Source organism: Elephas maximus, chromosome 1 (genome assembly GCF_024166365.1).
Source record: "Elephas maximus indicus isolate mEleMax1 chromosome 1, mEleMax1 primary haplotype, whole genome shotgun sequence".
In the NCBI taxonomy this organism is placed as follows: domain Eukaryota; kingdom Metazoa; phylum Chordata; class Mammalia; order Proboscidea; family Elephantidae; genus Elephas; species Elephas maximus.
The window spans coordinates 20,390,998-20,413,115 of NC_064819.1; the positions used below are offsets into that span (position 1 = coordinate 20,390,998).

The following is a 22,118-nucleotide window of genomic DNA, read 5'->3' on the forward strand; positions in this document are numbered from 1 at the left end:
AAAAAGAAACCCTGAATCCATTAGCAGCCACTCTTTTGCATGTGGATATACAGTTGTCTCAGCACCATTTGTTGAAAAGAAGACTATTCTTTTCCCATTGAATTATGTTGGTACTCTTGTTGAAAATTGGTTGACCATAAATGTAAGGATTTCTTTCTGGACTCTCAATTCTATTCCATTGATCTGTATGTCTAGCCTTATGCCAGCACCAACACTGTTTTGATATCTGCAGCTTTGTGGTAAGTTTTTAAAACTGGGAAGTGTGAGTCTTTCCACTTTGTTCTCCTTTTTCAGGATGATCTTGGCTATTCTGGGTCCTTTGCATTTCCATAGGAATTTTAGAATCAGCTTGTCAACTTCTGACAAAAAGAAAGGCAGCTGGAATTTTGGTAGGGATTACATTGAATCTGTAGATCAATTTGGGGAATATTGCCATCTTAACAATATTAATCCTCCTGATTCATGAACATGGGATGCCTTGGCATTTACTTAAATCCTTTTTATTTTCTTTCAACAATATTTTTTCATTCTCGGTATATAAGTCTTGCATGTATTTTGTCAAATTACCCTTAAGTATTTTATTCTTTTTGATGCTATCGTAAACGGAATTGCTTTCTTAATTTCTTTTTCGGATTGTTCATTGTCAGTGTGTAGAAATACAATTGACTTTGTATATTGCTCTTGTATCTTGCAAACTTGCTGAATATGTTTATTAGTTCTAATAGTTTTTTTGTGGATTCCTTAGAATTTTTTTATATACAAGACCATGTCAGCTGCAAATATAGTTTTACTTCTTCTTTTCCAATCTGGATGCCTTTTATTTCTTTATTGTGCCTAATTGCTGCGGCTAAAACCTCTAGTACAATGTTGAACAGAAGTGGCAAGAGTGGACATCCTTGACTTGGTCCTGATCTTAAAGGAAGAGCTTTTGGTCTTAGGTTTGATGTCATTTGAGGAAGTTGCCTTTGTTTCCTAGTTTGTCGAATGTTTTTAATGATGAACATGTATTGGATTTTATCAAATGCCTTTTTTGCATCTATTGAGATGATCATGTGACTTTGTCCTTTATCCTGTTAATATAGTATATTACATTGATTGGTTTTCATGTCAAGCCAACCTTATATTCCTGGCATAAATCCCACTTGGTAATGATGTAAAATTCTTTTTATATCTTGTGGGCTTAATTTGCTAGTGGTCTGTTAAAGACATTTGTGTCTATATTCAAAAAGATATTGGTCTGTAGTTTTCTTGTGATGTCTTTGATTTTGCTATCAGGTTAATTCTGGCCTCATAGAATGAGTTGGAAGGTGTTCTTGCCTCTTCTAATTTTTGGAAGACTTTGTGAAGAATCAGCATTAATTCTTTAAATATTTCATAGAATTCAGTGGTGAAGCCATCTGGGCCTGGGCTTTTCCTTGTGAGAAGTTTTTTGATTAATAATTCAATCTCTTTACTTGTTACAGGTCTATTCAGATTTTCTATTTCTTCTTGAGACAGTTTTAGCAGTTTGCTTTTTCAGTTTTGTTTAGTTTTCTAATGTGTTGGTATATAATTACTCATGCTGTTCCCTTATGATTCTTTTTATTTCTGTAAGGTCAGTAATGATGTCCCCTCTCTCATTCCTGATTTTAGTAATTTGAGTCTTCTCTGTTTTTATCTTGATCAGTCTGGCAAAGGTATGTCAATTTTGTTGATATTTTCAAAGAACTAAATTTTGGTTTCATTGATTTTTCTCTACTGCTTTTTAATTCTCTATTTCATTTATTTCCATTCTAATCTTTATTCCTTCCTCCATAAATTTACTGTTAAATGTCTACACAACACTCCACATGGATGCGCTATCTATCACATTCCAATATTTGCTGAACAAGTTTGGGATTTTTAAGAGCAGATCTGAGGCTTTCCTGAAGACCTGCCTTCAGGATCTCTGGTGTTCTCTGCCTTGAAGCCTAGTTCTTTCCTTTCATGACTGCATCTGTTACAGAATTTGCAGAGCCTTGAGCAACATGTAAAAAAAGTGGCATAGCAGCACTTATGAAAATACCTCGTGGGGGGTGGGCACAGAGGGTTTGGCTGGTGACAAACGTAGAAGGCGGGTATGTCATCTGCATACAAATATGTGTATTTCCTACACAGCCTTCTTCTCTATTTGAACCTTGACTGATAAAAGGGTTAAGTTGATTGAAAAAATGTAGAGTTCTAAACTGCCTCCTACATTTATTAAAGCTGTAGGTCCATTTATTCAATATTCATTGAGCGACTCTAGCTACTGGTCACTGTTCTAGTTGCTGGGCTTGTAGGATTGAACAAAATAAAGTTCTTCACTTTAAGACAGAGGTCTCTAGGCTGTGAAATTCCACTGCCTCAAGCAGCTTGCTTGGCATGCCCCGTAGCTTTACATTAACATCCTGGCTCCCCTTTCCTTAACTGCTGCCCAGAACTAGAGAAAATCAGGTGGAAACCAGTTAAGGTGCCATGTTGACTATCTGGAAAACTTTTTAGCTCGTTAAGTACCTCATACATAGTAACTTCCCTACCCCTGGGTGGAGTTTAGTTACCATTTTCTGAACATACTATGCATGAAGTTATATGTAAACCCCATTGCATCTGTGTAGTATGATTAAGAATGTTACTGATGTAACTTGTGTGATCTTCCTGCTTGTGAGCCCCATAAAAGTAACCTTTCCTTTCACTCTCAGTGAGCAGTTTTGGAGGGAGCAGCTCTGATTGTTCCTTTCCTTGTGCAATGAAATAAAAATGGCTTTCTGATCTCCCACCTTGGTCTCTCGTTTATTGCCTGAGACGAGTCCCACTGAGCAAAGCCTGGGGTTTCCACCTGACAACAACTTTATGGAGGTTACATATCAATAACATTTACTGACCACCTACTATATGCAAGGCACTGTGGCTATTTGTTGTGGCAGATAAAAAGTTGAGTACGACTCTATCCTCTCTCTTGGAGCTTGTGTAAGTCTGTGAATATTTGAATTGGTATGGAGGAGAGTGCTGTTGAACATGAAGTTTATTTACAGGAACACTTAAATTTTAAAGAAGAGATAAAATCAAGTATTCCAGGAACCCAAAACAGTTTCTAGGTACCACCTTGAAGAGGTATTTCAGATCTTTAGAGCTCTAAGTCTTCTTTAAATGTATATTTGAAAAAAAAAAAAAAAAAAGAAACTGTCATAAATTTATTTAAAGGTATCCTAAAGAAATCATACTCACTTAAAAAAAATAAAGAAGCTTTTAGTAAAGCTCAAAGTCTTTGCTGGTAAAATTAGCTATTTAAGCAGGAGAGTAGAGACAAAGAGCAACATGGGAATAGCGAGGTGTTTCTGGAATTCTCTGCCTTAAAGCCTTGTTCTTTCCTTTCCACGCTGCAGCTGTCATGGAATGTGCAGAACCTTGAGCTGTTTGGACTCTGATTCCTAGGCTGGATTAGGTTATAGGTAACCTCGTGGCATGGACGTGTTTTAGATCAACTTACTTTTGAAGTGTTTGTGAAGGAAATTCCTTGGCAAGGGGACTTCCATATAGAATGTGGCAATCAATTCTGGTAAAACATCTTTGCTCTGAGAAAACGAAACTCAGCAAAGAGAACAAAAAACTTTATTTTATTTTATTTATTTATTTTTAACCAAGAGAAAGCAATTATTGTCAAAAACCAGAAGGTAACAATCCATCTTCCGGCGATCTTGAGGTGGTGACCCGTTTTCTAGTGTGCTGAAAATCCACCAACCTGAGTAGGGGCAATCAGGCTCTAGAGGCGTGCACATTTCCCACTGAGCAGTTCTCGTTTGGTGCTGGGAATCCAAAAGAAACTCAGTCGACCACCTGTAGCCTGTTTATTCTGGAAGCTAAAACTGCCAGCTTCGAAAATAAGTCACAAGTGAATGGTGGTCCCTGAGACGCTCACAGAAAGTAACTGCAAAGGTCAGGGGAAGTTTTTAACCACTACATAAGAGGAAAGTGAATAACAGGCTTTGAGGAACTTCTCTGCTTGGCATCTGAAACAGTCATTTGAAGGAGCTGCCTTGGAGACAAAATGACAGGTGTGGAGATGTGAGCCTGACTCCTGAGCCCCATGTCAACGTCTTTCCTCTGTTGTTCAAAAAGCCCATCTCTATATAGGAGATACATCTCCTAGCACTTGTAGAACATATCACTCAGGGATAATCATGAGGAATTTATAACATTAACTTTAGAAACCCAGTGCTGTACAATATCCCCAAAAACGAGAGTCAGGGTTGGGATGAACAATCTCTGAATTAATTTCACCCCTGAGATGCTGGGATCCTACGAAGTCAGATAAATGGTTCTATAAACATGCATTTTCACAGATCATTTGTTACTAAAGTTTACACCTTTATGCTTAAGAATGCTACTTCACTGACACGGTTGTTAGAGTTCAAATATTACAATACAGACATCACCTTGACATTACTTTTACACTCGTCTTACTGGTTCGGAACACAGTATCAGAACCAGCTTGACCCTGAGGGCTACCAGGTGCCAAATAATAGCCAACGTCCCACCCCACAGAAACAGATGGCATATCACAGAGTAGGACACAGCAAACTTTCTCTAAAGGACCAGATAGTAAATACTTTGGCCTTTGTGGGCCATATGATCTGTCACAACTACTCAACTCTGCTGTTGTGGCATGAGAGCAGCCATAGACAACATGTAAATGACAAACAATGTTGTGTTCCAATAAAACTTGATTTTCAAAAACAGACTTCAGGATGGGTTTGGCTTGCAGGCTATAGTGGGTAAAAAGAATGGGCCCTGGAGCCAGCTTCAAATCCTGACTCTATTACTAGTTAGCAGTATGACCTTAGAGAACTTAGTTAACTTCTCTATGGTTTTTTCATCTGTCAACTGATAATAGTATTTACCCCACTGTTGTTATAAAGATTGAGTTCATATTTGTACAGTACTTGAAAGTGCCTATCAGGTAAGTGCTGAGCGTTTGCTAGATAAACAACAGTTCTGCAAGGTGGGTACTATTATTCCCATTAAAACTGAGATTCAAAGAAATACATATGTGGCTTATAAAAAGAAGGCCAAGACTTGAATTCAGTTTCCCTATCTCTAATACAATTGTTGTTTTCTCAGAGGTCAAATCATTATGTCCACACATTATATCGAAACCCTTATAACAGCCTATGGAGCAGGTCTTCCCCACAGGGAGTTGCTATAGGCAGGAGTGTGCTAGAGCCTGTTTCTGTCAGTTCACTGAAGCAGATTGCTAATTTGCGGGAATTTTGACATTGGCTGTGGTGGGGGAGTATTGATACCATGAAACTGTCATCTGTTGCAAGTCAGGACTTTCTTTCTCTCAGAGTGCCAGCTGGCACCATATGCCTGGTTATATTCCAGCAGTGATCAGGCCTTTAGGAGGGGTCCCACTCCCAAAACTGTGATTTGGTAAACAATATTCAGTGGCATGTGACTCACCACACCCCAGGACACCGTGTTATCAAAAGAATGCCAGGTCCCTGGCTTTTGTTACGTGGCAGGGGCAAAAAAGATTGCATGCCTTGCTTAGTAACGGAAATAAGTCAATGGTGGATCCTGGACTCCAGTTTCTTAACTTCTGACTCATAGCTCTACTCCCTATCCCAATACACACAGACACACACACATACACACACAGGCCCGTATAGTCCAAATCAAATATGAAAAGAATGGCTTAAAAGAAGCTAAAGGAAAGAAATCAAGCTTGTTGGAGAAATATCATAATCAAAGAACTTTTAATGACCACTCTTTTCTAGAAAAGGCAGGGAATGCTGTCTTAGTTTCTTAGCGCTGCTGTAACAGAAATACCAGAAGTCGATGGCTTTAATTTACAGAAAGAAATGTTATTTTCTTACAGCCTGAATTCAGGGCACCGGCTACTGGGAAGGTTCTCTCTGTGGGAAGATTCTTGTCCCTTCCAGAATTCCTTGATTCCTTGGAGATCTTCACGTGTATCTATCTTGCTCCCTTCTTCTCCCTTGTTTCCACGTCTATGCTGTTGTTGTTAGGTGCCATTGAGCTGGTTCTGACTCATAGCAGCCCTGTATACAACAGAACGAAACACTGCCTGGTGCTGAGCCATCCTCACTATCATTGCTATGCTTGAGCCCATTGTTGCAGCCACTGTGTCAATCCATCTCATTGAGGGTCTTCCTCTCTTTTGCTGACCCTCTACTTTACCAAGCATGATGTCCTTCTCCAGGCACTGGTCCCTCCTGATAACATGTCCAAAGTATGTGAGATAAAGTTTCGCCATCCTTGCTCCTAAGCAGCATTCTGGCTATACTTCTTCCAAGACAGATTTGCTCGTTCTTGTGGCAGTCCATGGTGTATTCAACATTCTTCACCAACACCATAATTCGAAGGTGTCAATTCTTCGGTCTTCCTTACTTGTTGTCCAGCTTTCACATGCATATAAGGCGACTGAAAATACCATGGCTTGGGTCAGGCGCACCTTAGTCCTCAAGATGACATCTTTGCTTTTTAACACTTGGAAGAGGTCTTTTGCAGCAGATTTGGCAGTGCAGTGAGCCATTTGATTTCTCGACTGCTGCTTCCATGGGCGTTGATTGTGGGTCCAAGTAAAATGAAGTCCCTGACAACTTCCATCTTTTCTCTGTTTACCATGATGTTGCTTATTGGTCTAGTCGTGAGGATTTTTGTTTTCTTAATGTTGAGGTATAATCCATACTGAAGGTTATGGTCTTTGATCTTTGTCAGTAAGTGCTGCAAGTTCTCTTCACTTTCAGCAAGCAAGGTTGTGTCATCTGTATATCCCTGTGTCTAGCTGCTCTTTTTATCTCAGAAGTGATTAGGTTTAGGACGCACCCTACACTGATATGGCCATATCAACATCACAAAGGAAATCCTGTTCTTAAATGGGATTACATCTATAGGTATAGGGGTTAGGACTCCAACACATATTTGGGAGATGGGGGAATACAATTCAACCCATAACAAGTGCTATGGTGTTTTTTAGACATTTTTCAAGGCGAAGGCTTTCTAATCTAATCATGTGTCTTCTAACCGTATGTAGAAGCAGCAGAGGGACCATGTAAGGGGGCTGGACTCAGTCAGGTGGACTCTTAGACAAGTCACTTCTTTTTGTCAAGTTTTGAACCTCATTTTTCTTCTGTATAAAATGGGAATCATAGCCATTCCATTGCTGGTCTGACATGTTATTAATGTTAGTTACTGTTGAGTGACTTCTGCTTATGCAACCGTACGTACAGCAGAAGGAAACCTTGCCCACTCCTGCATTATCTGCACAATCTCAGGCATGTTTAAGTCCACCGTTGCAGTCATTGTGACAATCCATCTCACCAAGTTTTTTCTTCACCCTCATTGCCCCTCTGCTTCACCAAAAACAATGTCTCCCCCCGGCAACTGGTCTGCCCTTATGATGTGTCCAAAGGTAATCAGGTCAGTCAGTTCCATTGTGATCCATAATGTTTTCACTGAAGAATTCTTGGAAGTAGTTCACCACGCCTTTCTTCCTAGTCTGTCTCAGTCTGGATGCTCCACTGAAACCTGTCCACCTTGGGTGATCCTGCTGGTATATGAGATATCAGTGGCACAACTTCCAGCACCACAGCAACACAACTGACCACAGTCAGACAAACAGATACTTGGGTGGTAGAATCTGACATAGTGAAAAATCAAAGATAATTTGTTATTCACTTACTGAGCACACTTATTGATTATTATTATGTGCCAGGTCCTCTGCTAGGGACTAAGGATCTAGAAATGGGTGAATAACATCCTTGCTCATGTGGAAGTCAGAGCCTGGTTGGTCAAACAGATAATCCAAAGAGTTAAAGATAAAGTGTTAAGGAAATGCAAAAAATGAGTCACTATAACCTCACGTGGTTAGAGTGGTCAAGAGTTTGGCTCTGGGGCCAAATTGCTTGGGTTTAAATCCTTACTGTGCAGTTTACTATCTCCGTGACATTGGGTGAGTTATTTAACACATCTTTCCCATTCTGTAAGATAGCATTTTAAGCCTTCCTCAGTTTCCTCATTTGTAAACATGGACATAATTGTAGTACCTACTTCCTAGGATTGTTAGAAAGATTAAACGAGTTAATGCATGTGAAGCTTCCTCCATTTTTTCATCCATTACAAAATGCATATAATAGTAACTACCCCATTGAACTGTTGTAATGGTTAAAAGAAATAATAAAACTCAACCCAAACCCACTGCTGTCAAGTAGACTGTGGCTCATCGCAACCCTATAGAACAGAGTAGAACTGCCTCATAGGGTTTCCAAGGCTGTAATCTTTATGGACCAGGAGCCCTGGTGGTGCAGTGGCTTAAGCATTTGGCTGCTAACCAAAAGGTGGGCAGTTCAAATCCACCAGCCACTCCTTGGAAACCCTATGGGACAGTTCTACTCTGTCCAATAGGGTCATTATGAGTTGGAATCAACTCCATGGCAGCGGGTTTGGTTTGGAAACCCTGGTGGCGTAGTGGTTAAGAGCTACGGCTGTTAACCAAAAGGTCAGCAGTTTGAATCTACCAGGCGCTCCTTGGAAACCCTATGGGGCAGTTCTACAGGGTCGCTATGAGTCGGAATGGACTCGACGGCAACGGGTTTGGTTTTAGTTTTTTAATCTTTATGGGGAGTACTGGTGGTGCAGTGGTTCAGCTCTCGGCTGTTAATAGAAAGGTTGGTGGTTCAAATCTACCAGCCGCTCCATGTGAGAAAGATGTGGCAGTCTGGTCCCGTAAAGATTTACAGCCTTGTGTACTTTATACACCATTTTCCCATAATTCCACCAGTCCTTCCCCCACTTAGAAAGATGGACAACTGCTGCTCTGTCAATCTCGCACAAAGTGTCACTAAACAAGTTCCCATCTCCTCTTCTAACAACATTGCTGCCTTTGAGCCCCTCTGAGAGAAATTATGGAACTTTGGTTGGTCCCCATATTCAAAGAGCTTGCAGTCTGGTGGCAGAGAAAGGTGTTAAACAAACATATACATAAACTCACAGGTAATTAAGATTGTGCAAGTAAACACACAGAGGACATGAGAAAACATCAGGAAAGAATGAGCAACAGGGGAGGCATTTCTCAATAATTGATGTCCAAAGAAGCCAAACCCATTGCTGTCTAGTCGATTCCGACTCATAGCGGCCCTATAGGACAGAGTAGAACCTCCCTATAGAGTTCCCAAGGAGTGCCTGGTGGATTTGAACTTCCAGCCTCTTGGTTAGTAGCTATAGCACTTAACCACTACGCCACCAGGGTTTCCATAACTGATATAGATATACCTAAACTAAGAGCTGAACTTGTGCAAGAGTGAGCCAGGCAAGGCAAAAAGGGAAGAGAAATAAAGTGTTGCCCAAAGGCCCTGAGGCAGGCAACAGCTTAGTGGTGAATTTGGAAATAATATTGGAGTCATTATTCCTTGTCCTTCAACATAGAGAACGTGACCCAGATGGAGCTGGGCTCACAAAGACTTACAAGGACACATCAACTGGGCCCTGAGGTATAAAGACAATAGATAGGATAATCTTGGAAAACATCTTTTAGGGAAACTTTCACAGAAGCCAGAATGCAAAAGACTTTCCAGTCTTATCTTTTTCTATTAACTTTTAGCAAATAGAAACCTGTTGGACCAGTCAAGGCCCTCCTGACTGCTGGCTACTGAAACCTGCACCAATGATCCTTAAGAAAGACAATTCAAAATGTAAGATTGCATTTTCTAGCCAGTCTGTGAAAAGGTGAAACTTTCAATAGTTTTGCCCACTTTGTAGTGTTAATATATGCTGATGACTCCGTAACCTTCCTTGGACTCAGGCAGACATGACTGTGGCAGCGTGCTTTTCAGTTTTCCCATTCTTGCCTATTCTGTAAAATTCTCTGGACTTGGACAGACATGGTTGTGACAGCATACTTGTTCATTTTCCCTTTCTTGTCTATTCTGTAATATTCTCTGGACTCAGGCAGATATTAGCTCTGACAGCATGCTTGTCCACTTCTCAACTTTTGTCTTTTTGAATATATCCCAAATACAACTTCCTTTTTGCTTTATTAAACTTTGTGATGTTTTTTACCCTACAATGGTGGTATTCGAAAAACTGAAAGGAGGCCAACTGTGGTAGAGTGAGGTGAACAGGGAGGGGAGGTATGACGGAGGGAGCTAGGGCTAGCGAAGGGGGAGTGAAGGGCAGGCTGTATGCTACACTGGACCTTGTAGGTCAAAGAAGAAATTCACATTTTATTGTAAGCGAAATGGGAAGGAGTTGAAAGCCTTCTATAGGGGCTATGCTCCAAGTCACACACCTTAAACATTACTCTGGCTGCTGTGTGAGAATGGACTGGAGTGAGGCAAGGGTGAAAGAGGGAAAATCAATTGGGGGCTAAAGGAGTGGTCACAGGTGAGAGATGAAGGCGGCACTGGAGATGGAGAGATGTGGAAGGATTTGAAATGGACTTGGCATTAGATTTGATATGGATGGAGAAGGACAGGGAGGTGTAGAGAGTGACTTCTAGGTTTCTGGTTTGAGTAGCTGGACTTGTGGTAGTGTCTTTTGCTAAGGTTGGGAAGCCTGGGGGAAGAGTGGGTTTGGGAAAGAAGGGCAAGAGTTGAGTTTTAGATAAGTGAAATTATGAGATGCCAATGAGACACGTAAACATCTTTCTGGTATTCTCTACTATCAGCCAGGATTCATCTGACATTAGCATTGATATCCCTGGTTCCCTCTTCTGAATCTGGCTTGAATTTCTGGCAGTTTCTGTCTATATACTGCGGCAGCCACTTTGGAATGATCTTCAGTAAAATTTTACTTGTGTGTGATATTAGTTTAATTTTAATTAATTTCTGCATTTGTTGAATCACCTTTCTTGGGAATAGGCATAAATATGGATCTCTTCCAGTCAGTTGGCCAGGTAGCTGTCTTCCATATTTCTTGGGATAGACAAGTGAGCATTTCCAGTGCTGCATCCTTTTGTTGAGACATCTCAGTTGATACTTCATCAGTTCCAGGGGTCTTGTTTTTTGCCAGTGCTTTGAGTGCAGCTTGGACTTCTTCCTTCAGTACCATTGGTTCTTAGTCATATGCTACCTCTCGAAATGGTTGAACGTAGACCAATTCTTTTCGGTATAGTGACTCTGTGTATTCCTTCCATCTTCTTTTGATGCTTCCTGCATCGTTTAATATTTTCCCCATAGAATCCTTCACTGTTGCAATTCAAGGCTTGAATTTTTTCTTCAGTTCTTTCAGCTTGAGAAACGCTGAGCCTGTTCTTCCCTTTTGGTTTTCTATCTCCAGATCTTTGCGCATGTCATGATAATACTTCATTTTCTTCTTGAGCCGCCCTATGTCAGAAAGATGTTTACCTGTGTTTTATTGGCTGTGCAAAAACATTCAACTGCGTGGGTCCTAACAAATTATGGATAACATCGTGAAGAATGGGAATCCCAGAACACTTAATTGTGCTCATGAGGAATCTGTACATAGATCAAAAGGCAGTCATTTGAAGAGAACAAGGGGACACTGCATGGTTTAAAGTCAGAGAAGGTATGCCTCAGGGCGGTATCCTTTCACCATGTGTATTTAGTTGTATGCTGAGCAAATAATCTGAGAAGTTGGACTACATGAAGAAGAACGGGGCATCAAGACTGGAGGAAGCTGTTAAGATGCAGCTCACTTATTAACAACCTGCAATATGCAGAAGACACAACCTTGTTTGCTGAAAGTGAAGAGGACTTGAAGTGCTCACTGATGAAGATCAAGGACTATAGAACTCAGTATGGATTACTGTTCGACATAAAGAACACAAAATCCTCATAGCTGGACCAATAAGCAACATCATGATAAACGGAGAAAAGATTGAAGTCGTCAAGGATTTCATTTTACTTGATTCCACCATCAACACCCATGGAAGCAGCAGTCAAGAAATCAAAAGATGCGTTGCATTGAGCAAATCTGCTGCAAAAGACCTCTTTAAAGTGTTGAAAAGGAAAGATGTCACCTTTAAGTCTAAAGTGTGCTTGAGCCCAGCCATGATGTTTTCATTTGCCTCATATGCATGTGAAAGCTGGAAAATGAGTAAGGATTTGACACCTTTGAATTGTGATGTTGGCAAAGAACATTGAACATATCATGGACTGCCAAAAGAACAAATCTGTCTTAGAAGAAGGACAACAAGAATGCTTGCTCATCAGAAGCAAGGATGGCGAGACTAGCCTCACATACACTGAATGTGTTATCAGGAGGGATCAGTCCTGGAGAAGGATATCATGCTTACTATAGCAAAGGGTCATCAAAAAAGAGGAAGACCCTCAATGAGACGGATTGACACAGTGGCTGCAGCAGTGGGCTCAAGCATGGCAACAACTGAGGATGGCGCAGGACTGGGCAGTATTTCATTCTGTTGTACATAGGGTCACTATGAATCAGAACTGACTCGATGGGACCTAACAACAACAATAGTGAGACACGACATGAAGATGTAAGGCAGGTATGGCCCAGGGACTCTGAAGAGAGACCTGGGCTGCAGGTATGCAACTGGGGGTTATTAACGCACTCACAGGTGATAGCTACAGCCATGGCAGATGAGGTCACCTAAGGTGACAGCATTTGGATCCATGCTCTCATCCTTTTTTGCGGGGGGGGGGCGGTGGTCCTAGATACCTTTGAAAACCTGACAAAAGCTGTAATTCTTTAAAAATACTTGCATTCAAATTTTAGGAATTCGTGACTCTTCTAAGGTCCATAGACCCCAAATAGAAAAAAAAAATTGTGTAGAGAGAGAAATGGATCCTAGGGATCAGCAACATTTGGAGGTTAAAAGGAGGAAGCCCCCACAAGAAGTTAAGGAAAAGTAGACAAAGAGGGAGGAGGAATTCCAAAAGACAGCATGTTATTGTCTTAGTTATCTAGTGTTCCTATAACCGAAGTACCACAAGTAGATGGGTTTAAGAAACGGAAGTTTATTCTGTCACAGTTTAGGAGGCTACGAGTCTGAATTCAGGGTGTTGGTCCAGGGGAAGGCTTTCTGTTTATGTCAGCTTTTCATGAGTCTTTCCCTGGTCTAGGAACTTCTCAGCACAGGGACCCTGGGTCCAAAGGGCATGCTCATTCCCAGCTCTACTTCCTTGGTGGTAGGAGGTCCTGTCTATTTGCTTACTTCTCTCTCCTTTTATCTCTTCTAAGATAAAAGGTTTTATCTTCATTTAAATACCTTTTTTCAACAAAATAACCAGCGACTATAGATGTGAACCTTGACAGATGGAATACATAGGAATCAAATCGACTACATTTATGGAAAGAGACGATGGAAAAGCTCAATATCATTAGTCAGAAAAAGGCCAGGGGCCAGCCGCGGAATAGACCCTCAATTGCTCATCTCCAAGTTCAAGTCGAAGTTGAAGATAATTAGAACAAGTCCACGAGAGCCAAAGTACAACCTTGGGTATACCCCACCTGAATTTAGAGACCATCTCAAGAATAGATTTGATGTATCAAACACTAATGGCCAAAGACCAGAGGAGCTGTGGAATGACATCCAGGACATCATACATGAAGAAAGCAAGAGGTCATTAAAAAGATAGGAAAGAATGAAAAGACCAAAATGGATGTCAGAAGAGACTCTGAAACTTGCTCTTTAAAGTACAGTAACTAAAGCGAAAGGAAGAAATGATGAAGTGAAAGAGCTGAGCAGAAGCTTTCAAAGGGTGGCTGGAGAAGACAAAGTATTACAATGAAATATGCAAAGACCTGGAGTTAGAAAACCAAAAGGGAAGAACCCGCTCGGCATTTCTCAAACTGAAAGAAGAGAAGAAAAAAATTTAAGCCTAGAGTTGCAATATTGAAGGATTCTATCGGGAAAATACTAAGCGATGCAGGAAGCGTCAAAAGAAGATGTAAGGAATACACAGAGTCACTGTACCAAAAAGAACTGGTCGACATTCAACAATTTCAGGAAGTAGCATAGGGAGTACCGAAGAAAGAGGCCCAAGCTGCACTGAAAACATTGGTAGAAAACAAGGCTCCAGGAATTGATGGAATACCAATTGAGATGTTTCAGCAAAGGGATGCAGCACTGGAAGTGCTCAGTTGCCTATGCCAAGAAATTTGGAAGGTAGCTACCCGGCCAACTGACTGGGAGAGATCCATATATGTACCCATTCCAAAGAAAGGTGATCCAAAAGAATGTGGAAATTATCGAACAATATCACACACATATAAAATTTTACTAAAGCTCATTCAAAAGCTGTTGCAGCAAGTACATCGACAGGGAAGTGCCAGAAATTCAAGCCGGATTCAGAAAAGGGCATGGAATAAGGGATATCATTGCCGAAGTTAAACGGATCTTGGCTGAAAGCAAAGAATACTGGAAAGATGTTTACCTATATTTTATTGACAATGAAAGACATTCAACTATGTGGATCATATCAAATTACGAACAACGCTGCCAAGAATGGGAGTTCCAGAGCACTTAATTGTGCTCATGAAGAACCTGTACTTAGACCACGAGGCAGTCATTCAATCAGAACAAGGGGACACTGCACGGTATAAAGTCAGGAAAGGTGTGCATCAGGGTTGTATCTTTCACCATACTTTTTCAATCTATAAGCTAAACAGATAATCCAAGAAACTGGACTATATGAAGAACAGGGCATCAAGATTGGAGGGAGACTATTAACAACCTGTGATATGCAGATGACACAACCTCGTTTGCTGAAAGTGAAGAGGACTTGAAGCACTTACTGATGAAGATCAAAGACCACAGCCTTCAGTATGGATTATCCTTCAGCAAAAATTCTCACAACTGGACCAATAAGCAACATCATGTGAAAGCTGGACAATGAATAAGGAAAGATGGAAGAATTGGTGCCTTTGAATTATGGTGTTGGCGAAGAATACTGAAAATATAATGGACTGCCAGAAGAACAAACAAATCTGTCTTAGAAGAAATACAACGAGAATGCTCATTAGAAGCAAGGACGGCAAGATTTCATCTCACATACTTTCGACATGTTATCTGGCGGGACCAGTCCCTGGAGAAGGACATTATGCTTGGTATAGTAGGGAGTCAATGAAAAAGAGGAAGACCCTCAATGAGATGGATTGACACAGTGGCTGCAACAACAGGTTGAAGCATAACGATGATTGTGAGGATGGGGGAGGAGTGGGCAGTGTTTCATTGTGTTTAACATGGGGTGGCTATGAGTCAGAACTGACTCCATGGCACCTAACAACAGCAACAAAGACAAAAGGTGATGCAGGCCACATCTCAGGGAAATGTCCCCTTATATTGGATCAGGGGACCTTAATCCTCTTTAACATAACCTAATCTTGCCTTATGAACCACAGGTGGAGATTAGGATCTACAACATGTAAGAAAATCACATCCGATCACAAAATGGTGGACAACCACACAATACTGGGAATCATGGCCTAACCAAGTTGGTACACATTTTTGAGGGACACAATTTAATCCATAACAGTTATCAAAACTAAGAGAAAAGTATTTCAAGAAAGGGAGTTAAATGCTGCTGAGAGGGCTAGAGAGATAAGGCCAGAAAAGTGTCAGTTGCAGTTGGCAACAGTGGTGATCTTTGGGAGGCCTAGTATTGTACTTGTGAAGTATCAGTCCCCTATAAAAACTGGAATGAGGGAAGAGATATTGGATGCAGGTGTGGGCTGATGTGTAGATTTGAGGGTGGGAAGATGAGGGTGTTCCCTCCTGATTATCTGCATTTTCTCAAGGAAAGAAGAGATAAGGTGACATGAGAGAAGAGGGCAAGGTTGGGCGTTTTCTCAGTTATCTAGTGGTGCTATAACGGAAATACCACAAGTCGATGGCTTTAACAAACAGGTTTATTTTCTCACAGTCTAGGAGGCTATAGGTCCAAATTCAGGGCATTGGCTCCAGGGGAAGGCTTTCTTTGTCGGCTCCGGAGGAAGGTCCTTGTCATCAATCTTCCCCCGGAATAGGAGCTTCTCCAAGCAGGAATCGCAGGTGCAAAGGGTGAGCTCTGCTCCCAGTACTGCTTTCTTGGTGGTATGAGGTCCCCCTGTCTCTCTGCTTGCTTCTCTCTTTAATATCTCAAAAGAGATTAGCTCAAAACATAATCCAATCTTGTAGATTGAGTCCTGCCTCCTTAACATAACTGCCGCCTGTCCCACCTCATTAACATCATAGAGGTAGGATTTACAACACATAGGAAAATCACATCAGATGACAAAATGGTGGACAACCACATAATACTGGGAATCATGGCCTAGCCAAATTGGTACGCATATTTTCGTGGGACATAATTCAATCTATGACATGCGTTTTGAGGATGGAGATGTGAAACGTTTGTGGACAGTGAAGTTACAGCTTACTAGTGGGGCTGTTATCTGAGGGGCATGATCATAGGTTGAGTTTTTAAGAGTGAGTAGGAATAGGGAAGTGAAGGGCTAGCAAGCATGAACAGAGGCCGGGCCCAAAATCATTAGCATGGGTTGAGAAAAAGCTTTCCAGAACTTCTTAAGACTAGTCCACTCCCTTTCTCTTTCCAGTCTTGGGCTTCTCCTCCTTTTCTGGCTCCTTCTTTTCTCTTAGCCTGTAAACATGGTCAAGCATTTTCCAGTGACTCATCATCTCCTCCCAAGTCAGCGTTCAAATTATCCTTTCATCATTCCCCAAATATCTGTGGCCAGGAATTTTGGAAAAATTAAATTGCTCTTTATCTTCATATAGTCTTACCTAGCCCTTACTTTGGGGATTTTGCCTTACTTTGGGGATTTTGGCTGCATCCCGAAGTGTGAGAATCTTCGAGGTCTTTTAAAAGCCAGAGTGCAGTGACAGGCTCATGCTGGGTACCTTGAGAGTACACACTGCAGCCAAAAGCCAACAAGGGATTCCCACAGGATTTGAATAGGAGTGCATTTTAAATAGTTCACTCTGGAGGCTGAGAGGAGGCCGAGTTTGCTTTGGGGCTTGGAACTGGTTCGTCAGGTTTGAACCCCTACTGAGATTTTGCATTTCTAACAAATTCCCAAGCGATGCTAATACCGGTCAGGGACCGGATTCTGAGAACCACTAGTGGAGACAAGGTTCTCAAAATTTACTATACATAAGAATCACCTGGGGATCTTGTTAAACTGTAAGTCCTGATTTAGTAGATTTGGGGTAGAGATGCAAATTCTCAGCCAGTGGGAACAGAGGTAAGGCTTATTAAGGAGGTGAAATGGATAGGGGTTGCTGACTGGTTGAAGCAGAGGGCTGAATCAAGAATGACTCATTCATTACCAACTTCCCCAAAATTTCCCAAAATTTTGATGACCGTGCAGATATAGTCAGTGCCAAGCCTGAGGGAAGGGAAGGTATGAAGGCAGAGGACGAGTCCAGTTTTGAACATGCTGAGTTTGGGGGCTTGGGGAGCTGTGATATCTAGCTAGAACTGCCTGGCAGGGAGTTGGATATTTGCGTCTAAAATTTGTGGGAGAGGTCTGGCCTGAACATTGATAATCATTAATGATTTCGAAGTTGACATGAGGGTGGACAGGACACCCCAGGAAGAATTATCAGATCCAGAAGAGCTGTGGACCCAGATTGGATTCCTGCATTTAAGGTCTAGAATCCCAGCTTTTGGAATTTAATGATGTCACCAAGGGAAGCGGAGGCCTTATTTATTGAGGTACAAATGAATTGGGAGACTGTACTCTTTTGGAAGGAAACCCTGGTGGCGTAGCGGTTAAGTGTTATGGCTGCTAACCAAAAGGTCAGCAGTTCGAATCCAGCAGGCGCTCCTTGGAAACTCCATGGAGCAGTTCCACTCTGTCCTATAGTGTCACTATAGGGGCAGTTCCACTCTGTCCTATAGTGTCACTATAGGGGCAGTTCCACTCTGTCCTACAGTGTCACTATAAGTCAGAATCGACTTGATAGCAATGGGTTTGGTTTGGTTGGTTTACTCTTCTGGAAGCCAAGGGAGTAGAGAGATTCCAGAAGGTGGGAGTCATCAGTGTCAAATGTAGAAGAATGATCCAGAAAGATTTGTTGCTGTTAGTTGCCAACAGTTAATTAGGACTCATGCCTGCCAGGTCTGGCAAAATGAAGGTCATGGTTACTTTGGTCTGAGCAGAGTGGGTAAGGGTGTGTGTAGAGAAGGAGAAGCCAGGCTTTGCAGTATTGGGAAATGAGGAAGTGGAGACTGCCAGTGGAAACCACAGTTTAGAGGTCTGTATGAGGGGGAGAGAAATACTGGAAAGCTAACTGCAGAGGGGACTTTGAGTGGAGGGTTCACGATAGTTTTTAGGTCTGTAGAGACTTGAGATCCTTTAAAGGCTGTGGGGAAACAGCCAGGAGCTAAAAGGGCTTTGAGGGCGCAATCCCGACCTGACCACTTCCTACAGTTTGCCCAACCCTTGCACACCGTTATCTCATTTAGTACTTTCAATGCGGTGAGGTTTGAAACTGAACTGAATCCTGGGGGAAGAGGCGGGGTGGAGTGGGGGTGGAATTGAGAAGCGACAGCAGTGGACCCATCTTGATCCGGTGCTCTGTTGGCCAGTGTGAGACAACGTGGCGAAACTGTCCAGTGTAATATAACCCAAGGCACAATGTTTCGTGGACTCAGGGCAGCATACTGACTCAGATGAGGTGTTACCTGTGCCTGAACGCACCCTGTTTCCGGTAAAGTGTCTCCATGCACCATGGACCAGAGAAAGCGTATTGCCCTCGGCGTTGTGTCCCCAAGTCCGGTGGACCAGGGCTTCGTGCCGCCACTCCCCTCGGACGCTCAAGGAGCTAAGAGTTCCGTTTGCAGCAAGGTAGAAAAACAGTAACATTTATGGCCGGGCCTCAAAAGCCCGGGGGCCCAGAGATGACCTGAGTCCGGGGCAGCAGGGGGTTGAGGGCGCTCCCCGCTGCCCGCGCGCGTCGCCGACCGAGCACAGCGAAAACCCAGTGGGCGATCTGGATATCCGGTCTCCTTCGTGCCCCGAGATAAACCTTCTGCAGAGCGAAGTATATGATTTGCATCCAGCATTTTCGGAAGAAACTCCTTCCTGCCGGAGGCGATGTGACGGGCGTGTGGGTGCTTTCCCGAGGCTACACCTCCCAGCCCTCCTCCCGAGGCTGGGCGCAGAGCCTCCAGCTAAATGCGAGAGATGCTTGTCTTTGCAGGGGTAGGTCTCAGGGCGTGAAAGAGACCTGGACTGGGAGCTAGGAGCCGGCTTCTACTGCACCGTTCTACCCACGCTCCCTCGGTGAATCTAGTCTAGGCCCTCCTCTGGGTCTCAGTTTCTCTGTTCATAAAATGGGTTTTGAACTATAATCTCTGACGTTGCACCAGAGGACAAATTCTACCTCCTCCGGCCCCAAACAGCCACTCTCCATCCGCACACCCCGACACGCGCACGTCCCGGAGGGCCTCACCTGGCATTCGTGCTCTTCGAGAGCTCGGCTGGGGGGGCGGGGCGCAAACCAGAGGTGGGCGGGGCCAGACCGTCGCCCCGCCCCCGCCCCGCCTGACGTCCCCCGCCCTGGGCGCCGCGGAGAGGCCGTCACGTGACCTCACGTCCGGCGCGGGAGTCCCGAGCCGGTCGCGCGCGTTCACGCTCACTCGGCCGCCGGCTCTCGGGGCGGCGTGATCCGGACGGCGCGGCTGAGGAAAGGGGGCTTCCCTACGTCGCAGGCGGCGAGGGGCCGTCTGCCAGCGCACCGCGCTCCCCGGTTCCCGCCGTGCTGGGGCTGCACGCCGCCGCCGCGGACGCCGACGAGGAGAGCGCGGCTGCCCTGCGCCCGGCCCGGCCGGGCCCCGCCGCGGCGCCTCCCTCCCCTCACCCCGAGCCGCAGCGCGCGGTGCCGGCGGCGGCGCCCCGAGCCCCAGCGACCCGCGGCTGCCGGCGCCGGCCGAGGGCGATGGGGCTGGGCTGAGGCGAGGCGAGGCGGCGGAGACTGCGGCGGCCCGGGTCCCCGCGGCCTTTGAGGTCCTCGGGCTGGGAGACAGCCGAGGAGAGCGCGAGCGGCGCGGTGGCAGCTGGTGAGTGGCCCTGGCTTCCCGGGGCGCCGGAGGGTCGGGGCAGCGGGGCGTGGAGCGGTGGGCGGTGGCGATGGAGAGGTTGGAGGGGGCGAGCAGTGTGGCCGGAGGTGTGGGTCCCTGGTGAGTGTGTGCTCTCCGGCCGGGTGTGGACATCACTGCTCTGGGAAGGTGTGTGGGGGACGGGGATCGGAGGGGACGCCGAGCCCGCGGATGTCTGGACAGGTGGGGCGGACGGAGGGGGCCACGTTGTGGGTGTAAAGGCCTGGTTTGGACACGCAGCTCACAGGAGGGTGGCCACGTGCTGGCCCCGGGAGCGGGGCGGGGGTCCAGCTCCTTTAGAAAGTCCGGGAATTGCTGGGGTCTTGGAGGCGGGCGTGTTGGCAGGGCCCTTGCTGGGCTTGTGCGGGTGCTCACTGAAGGCACCTTGAGTTCGCTCCTGGTCACTGACTAGCAGAGCTCCTTGCCAGTCAGGTCACTTTGCGGATCAGTTGTGCCCTGGAGAGGGAAAGTGACTTCTGACTTGCCTAAGGCCTCTCACTGGGAGTCGGCTGCAGGGAAGACAAGGAAAACCCAGATGACCACCGGTCGACCAGGGCTCTTTCCTCCAGGGCTTTGGTAGTTGCACTCTTCGTGGTCTTTCCTTTCACACAGTTAGGTCCCAGTGGATGTTAGGACCTCTGTTTTCTCGCTTGGGAGGGAAGCGGGTTGAGGGTGGACAGTAAGTCAGTCTGGGGCTTCTCAATTTGGGCAGCTCATGGTGACAGGTGTTTATTGTGTCCTCTTCTCCCGCAGGTCTTAAAGAAACATCCTTGGATCTTCCTGTCTGGACACAGGAGGTATGAGCCACTCACATGATTAACTACTTTTAACTATCAGTGTCTTAGAGCCATATTTAGTTTTTATATTAGTGCAAAATGAATGGATATGGAGTCCTACACCTGGAAACCTGTGTTCCCCTACACAGGTTTCTGAAGGAAATGAGTAGATCATTCTTGTGTAATGGCTACCGTAGATGTGTAAGACAGAGGTTAGAATTGTAAACATCCGAAGAAATGCGGGGATTTTAAAGATGATTGCAAAGTGAAGACTTAGTATCTTCTGAAGGTTTTGTTGCTAAAGCAGGAGTGTACTGATCTGGTTGTCCTTTGAAGGGAGAGCATGAAGCTGAAAGGGCTCTCCTCTAGGTAGGGGCTTTACCAAGGCACATGTCTTAATTTTCTTTTGCTGGAATAAATGTGACATTCCTTTCTCCAGAGGATTATTGCTTTGCTGAGTAGGCTACAGCTGCCAAAATAAATGTGTGGGCACCCCGTCCTGGTTTAGCAGCCCCCCTTTTAAGGCAAATCAATTACTGGAAGTCTTTTGAAATAGTGAACCCCTTATTGATTGTTGTAGTTTACTTTTACTGTTATCCCTGTTTTTGTATTAGCCACTGTGAGATTAGGCTGAGGGTAAGACTTACATGAGATTTTTGAAGTGTCAGGACCACAAAGCCAGTTTTGGTCTGCAGATTGGGTAGAAAAAGTGATGACACTGTTTGGTTGCTTCCATTTATAAATTGCACAGTTATAATGAAGTAAAAATATTGAGTAGCAGTTTATTTTGAAAATAAAGTTGGTAAGTTTCAAAATGATGCAGTATAGCCGGCGGGTCCAGGCCAGCCAGCAAGCTTTATTTGGGCGACCTCTGGAAATGAAGAGTTTACCTGACGGCTGAGTAGAGACCTACAGGACAAAGTCCTACATGGGCAGGGAGCTAGTTTCATGGTTACTAGAACCAGCTCTGTAAGCCCGAATGCCTAAACGGTATCTCCTGAGGAGTTTTCTACTTGCTTCTGCTTATCAGATGTTAGAGCTAAAGTATTCCTGCGGGTTTAAAAAGTCCCGTCGCCATTGAGCTGACCCTCGTCTCCTGGCGACCCCACGTGCGTCAGGATAGAGTGGTGCCCCCAGGGTTTTCAGTGGCTGACTTTTGAGAACAGATTGCCAGGGCTTTCTTCTGAGGCATCTCAGAGTGGCCTTGAACTTCCAGCTTTCCAGTGAGCATCCGAGCGTGTTAACCGGTTGCACCACTCAGAGTCTCTGCTGGTTTAGCTAGCCTTTAACG

General features: G+C 44.2%; 1 protein-coding gene across 6 annotated transcripts in view; it reads left to right on the forward strand.

Moving 5' to 3' along the window:
- ATP13A3 (ATPase 13A3) overlaps positions 1-22,118 on the forward strand; it is a 161,117-nt gene that overhangs the window by 42,909 nt on the left and 96,090 nt on the right. For 3 of the 6 annotated variants that reach the window (XM_049880051.1, XM_049880057.1, XM_049880034.1), the window contains exons 1-2: positions 19,550-20,012; positions 20,805-20,848. The gene's annotated coding sequence lies outside the window, so the exon portion shown is untranslated. Of the gene's footprint in view, positions 1-19,549; positions 20,013-20,804; positions 20,849-22,118 lie in introns of those variants that run through there. The other 3 variants (XM_049880065.1, XM_049880044.1, XM_049880079.1) reach the window with 2 other exon arrangements.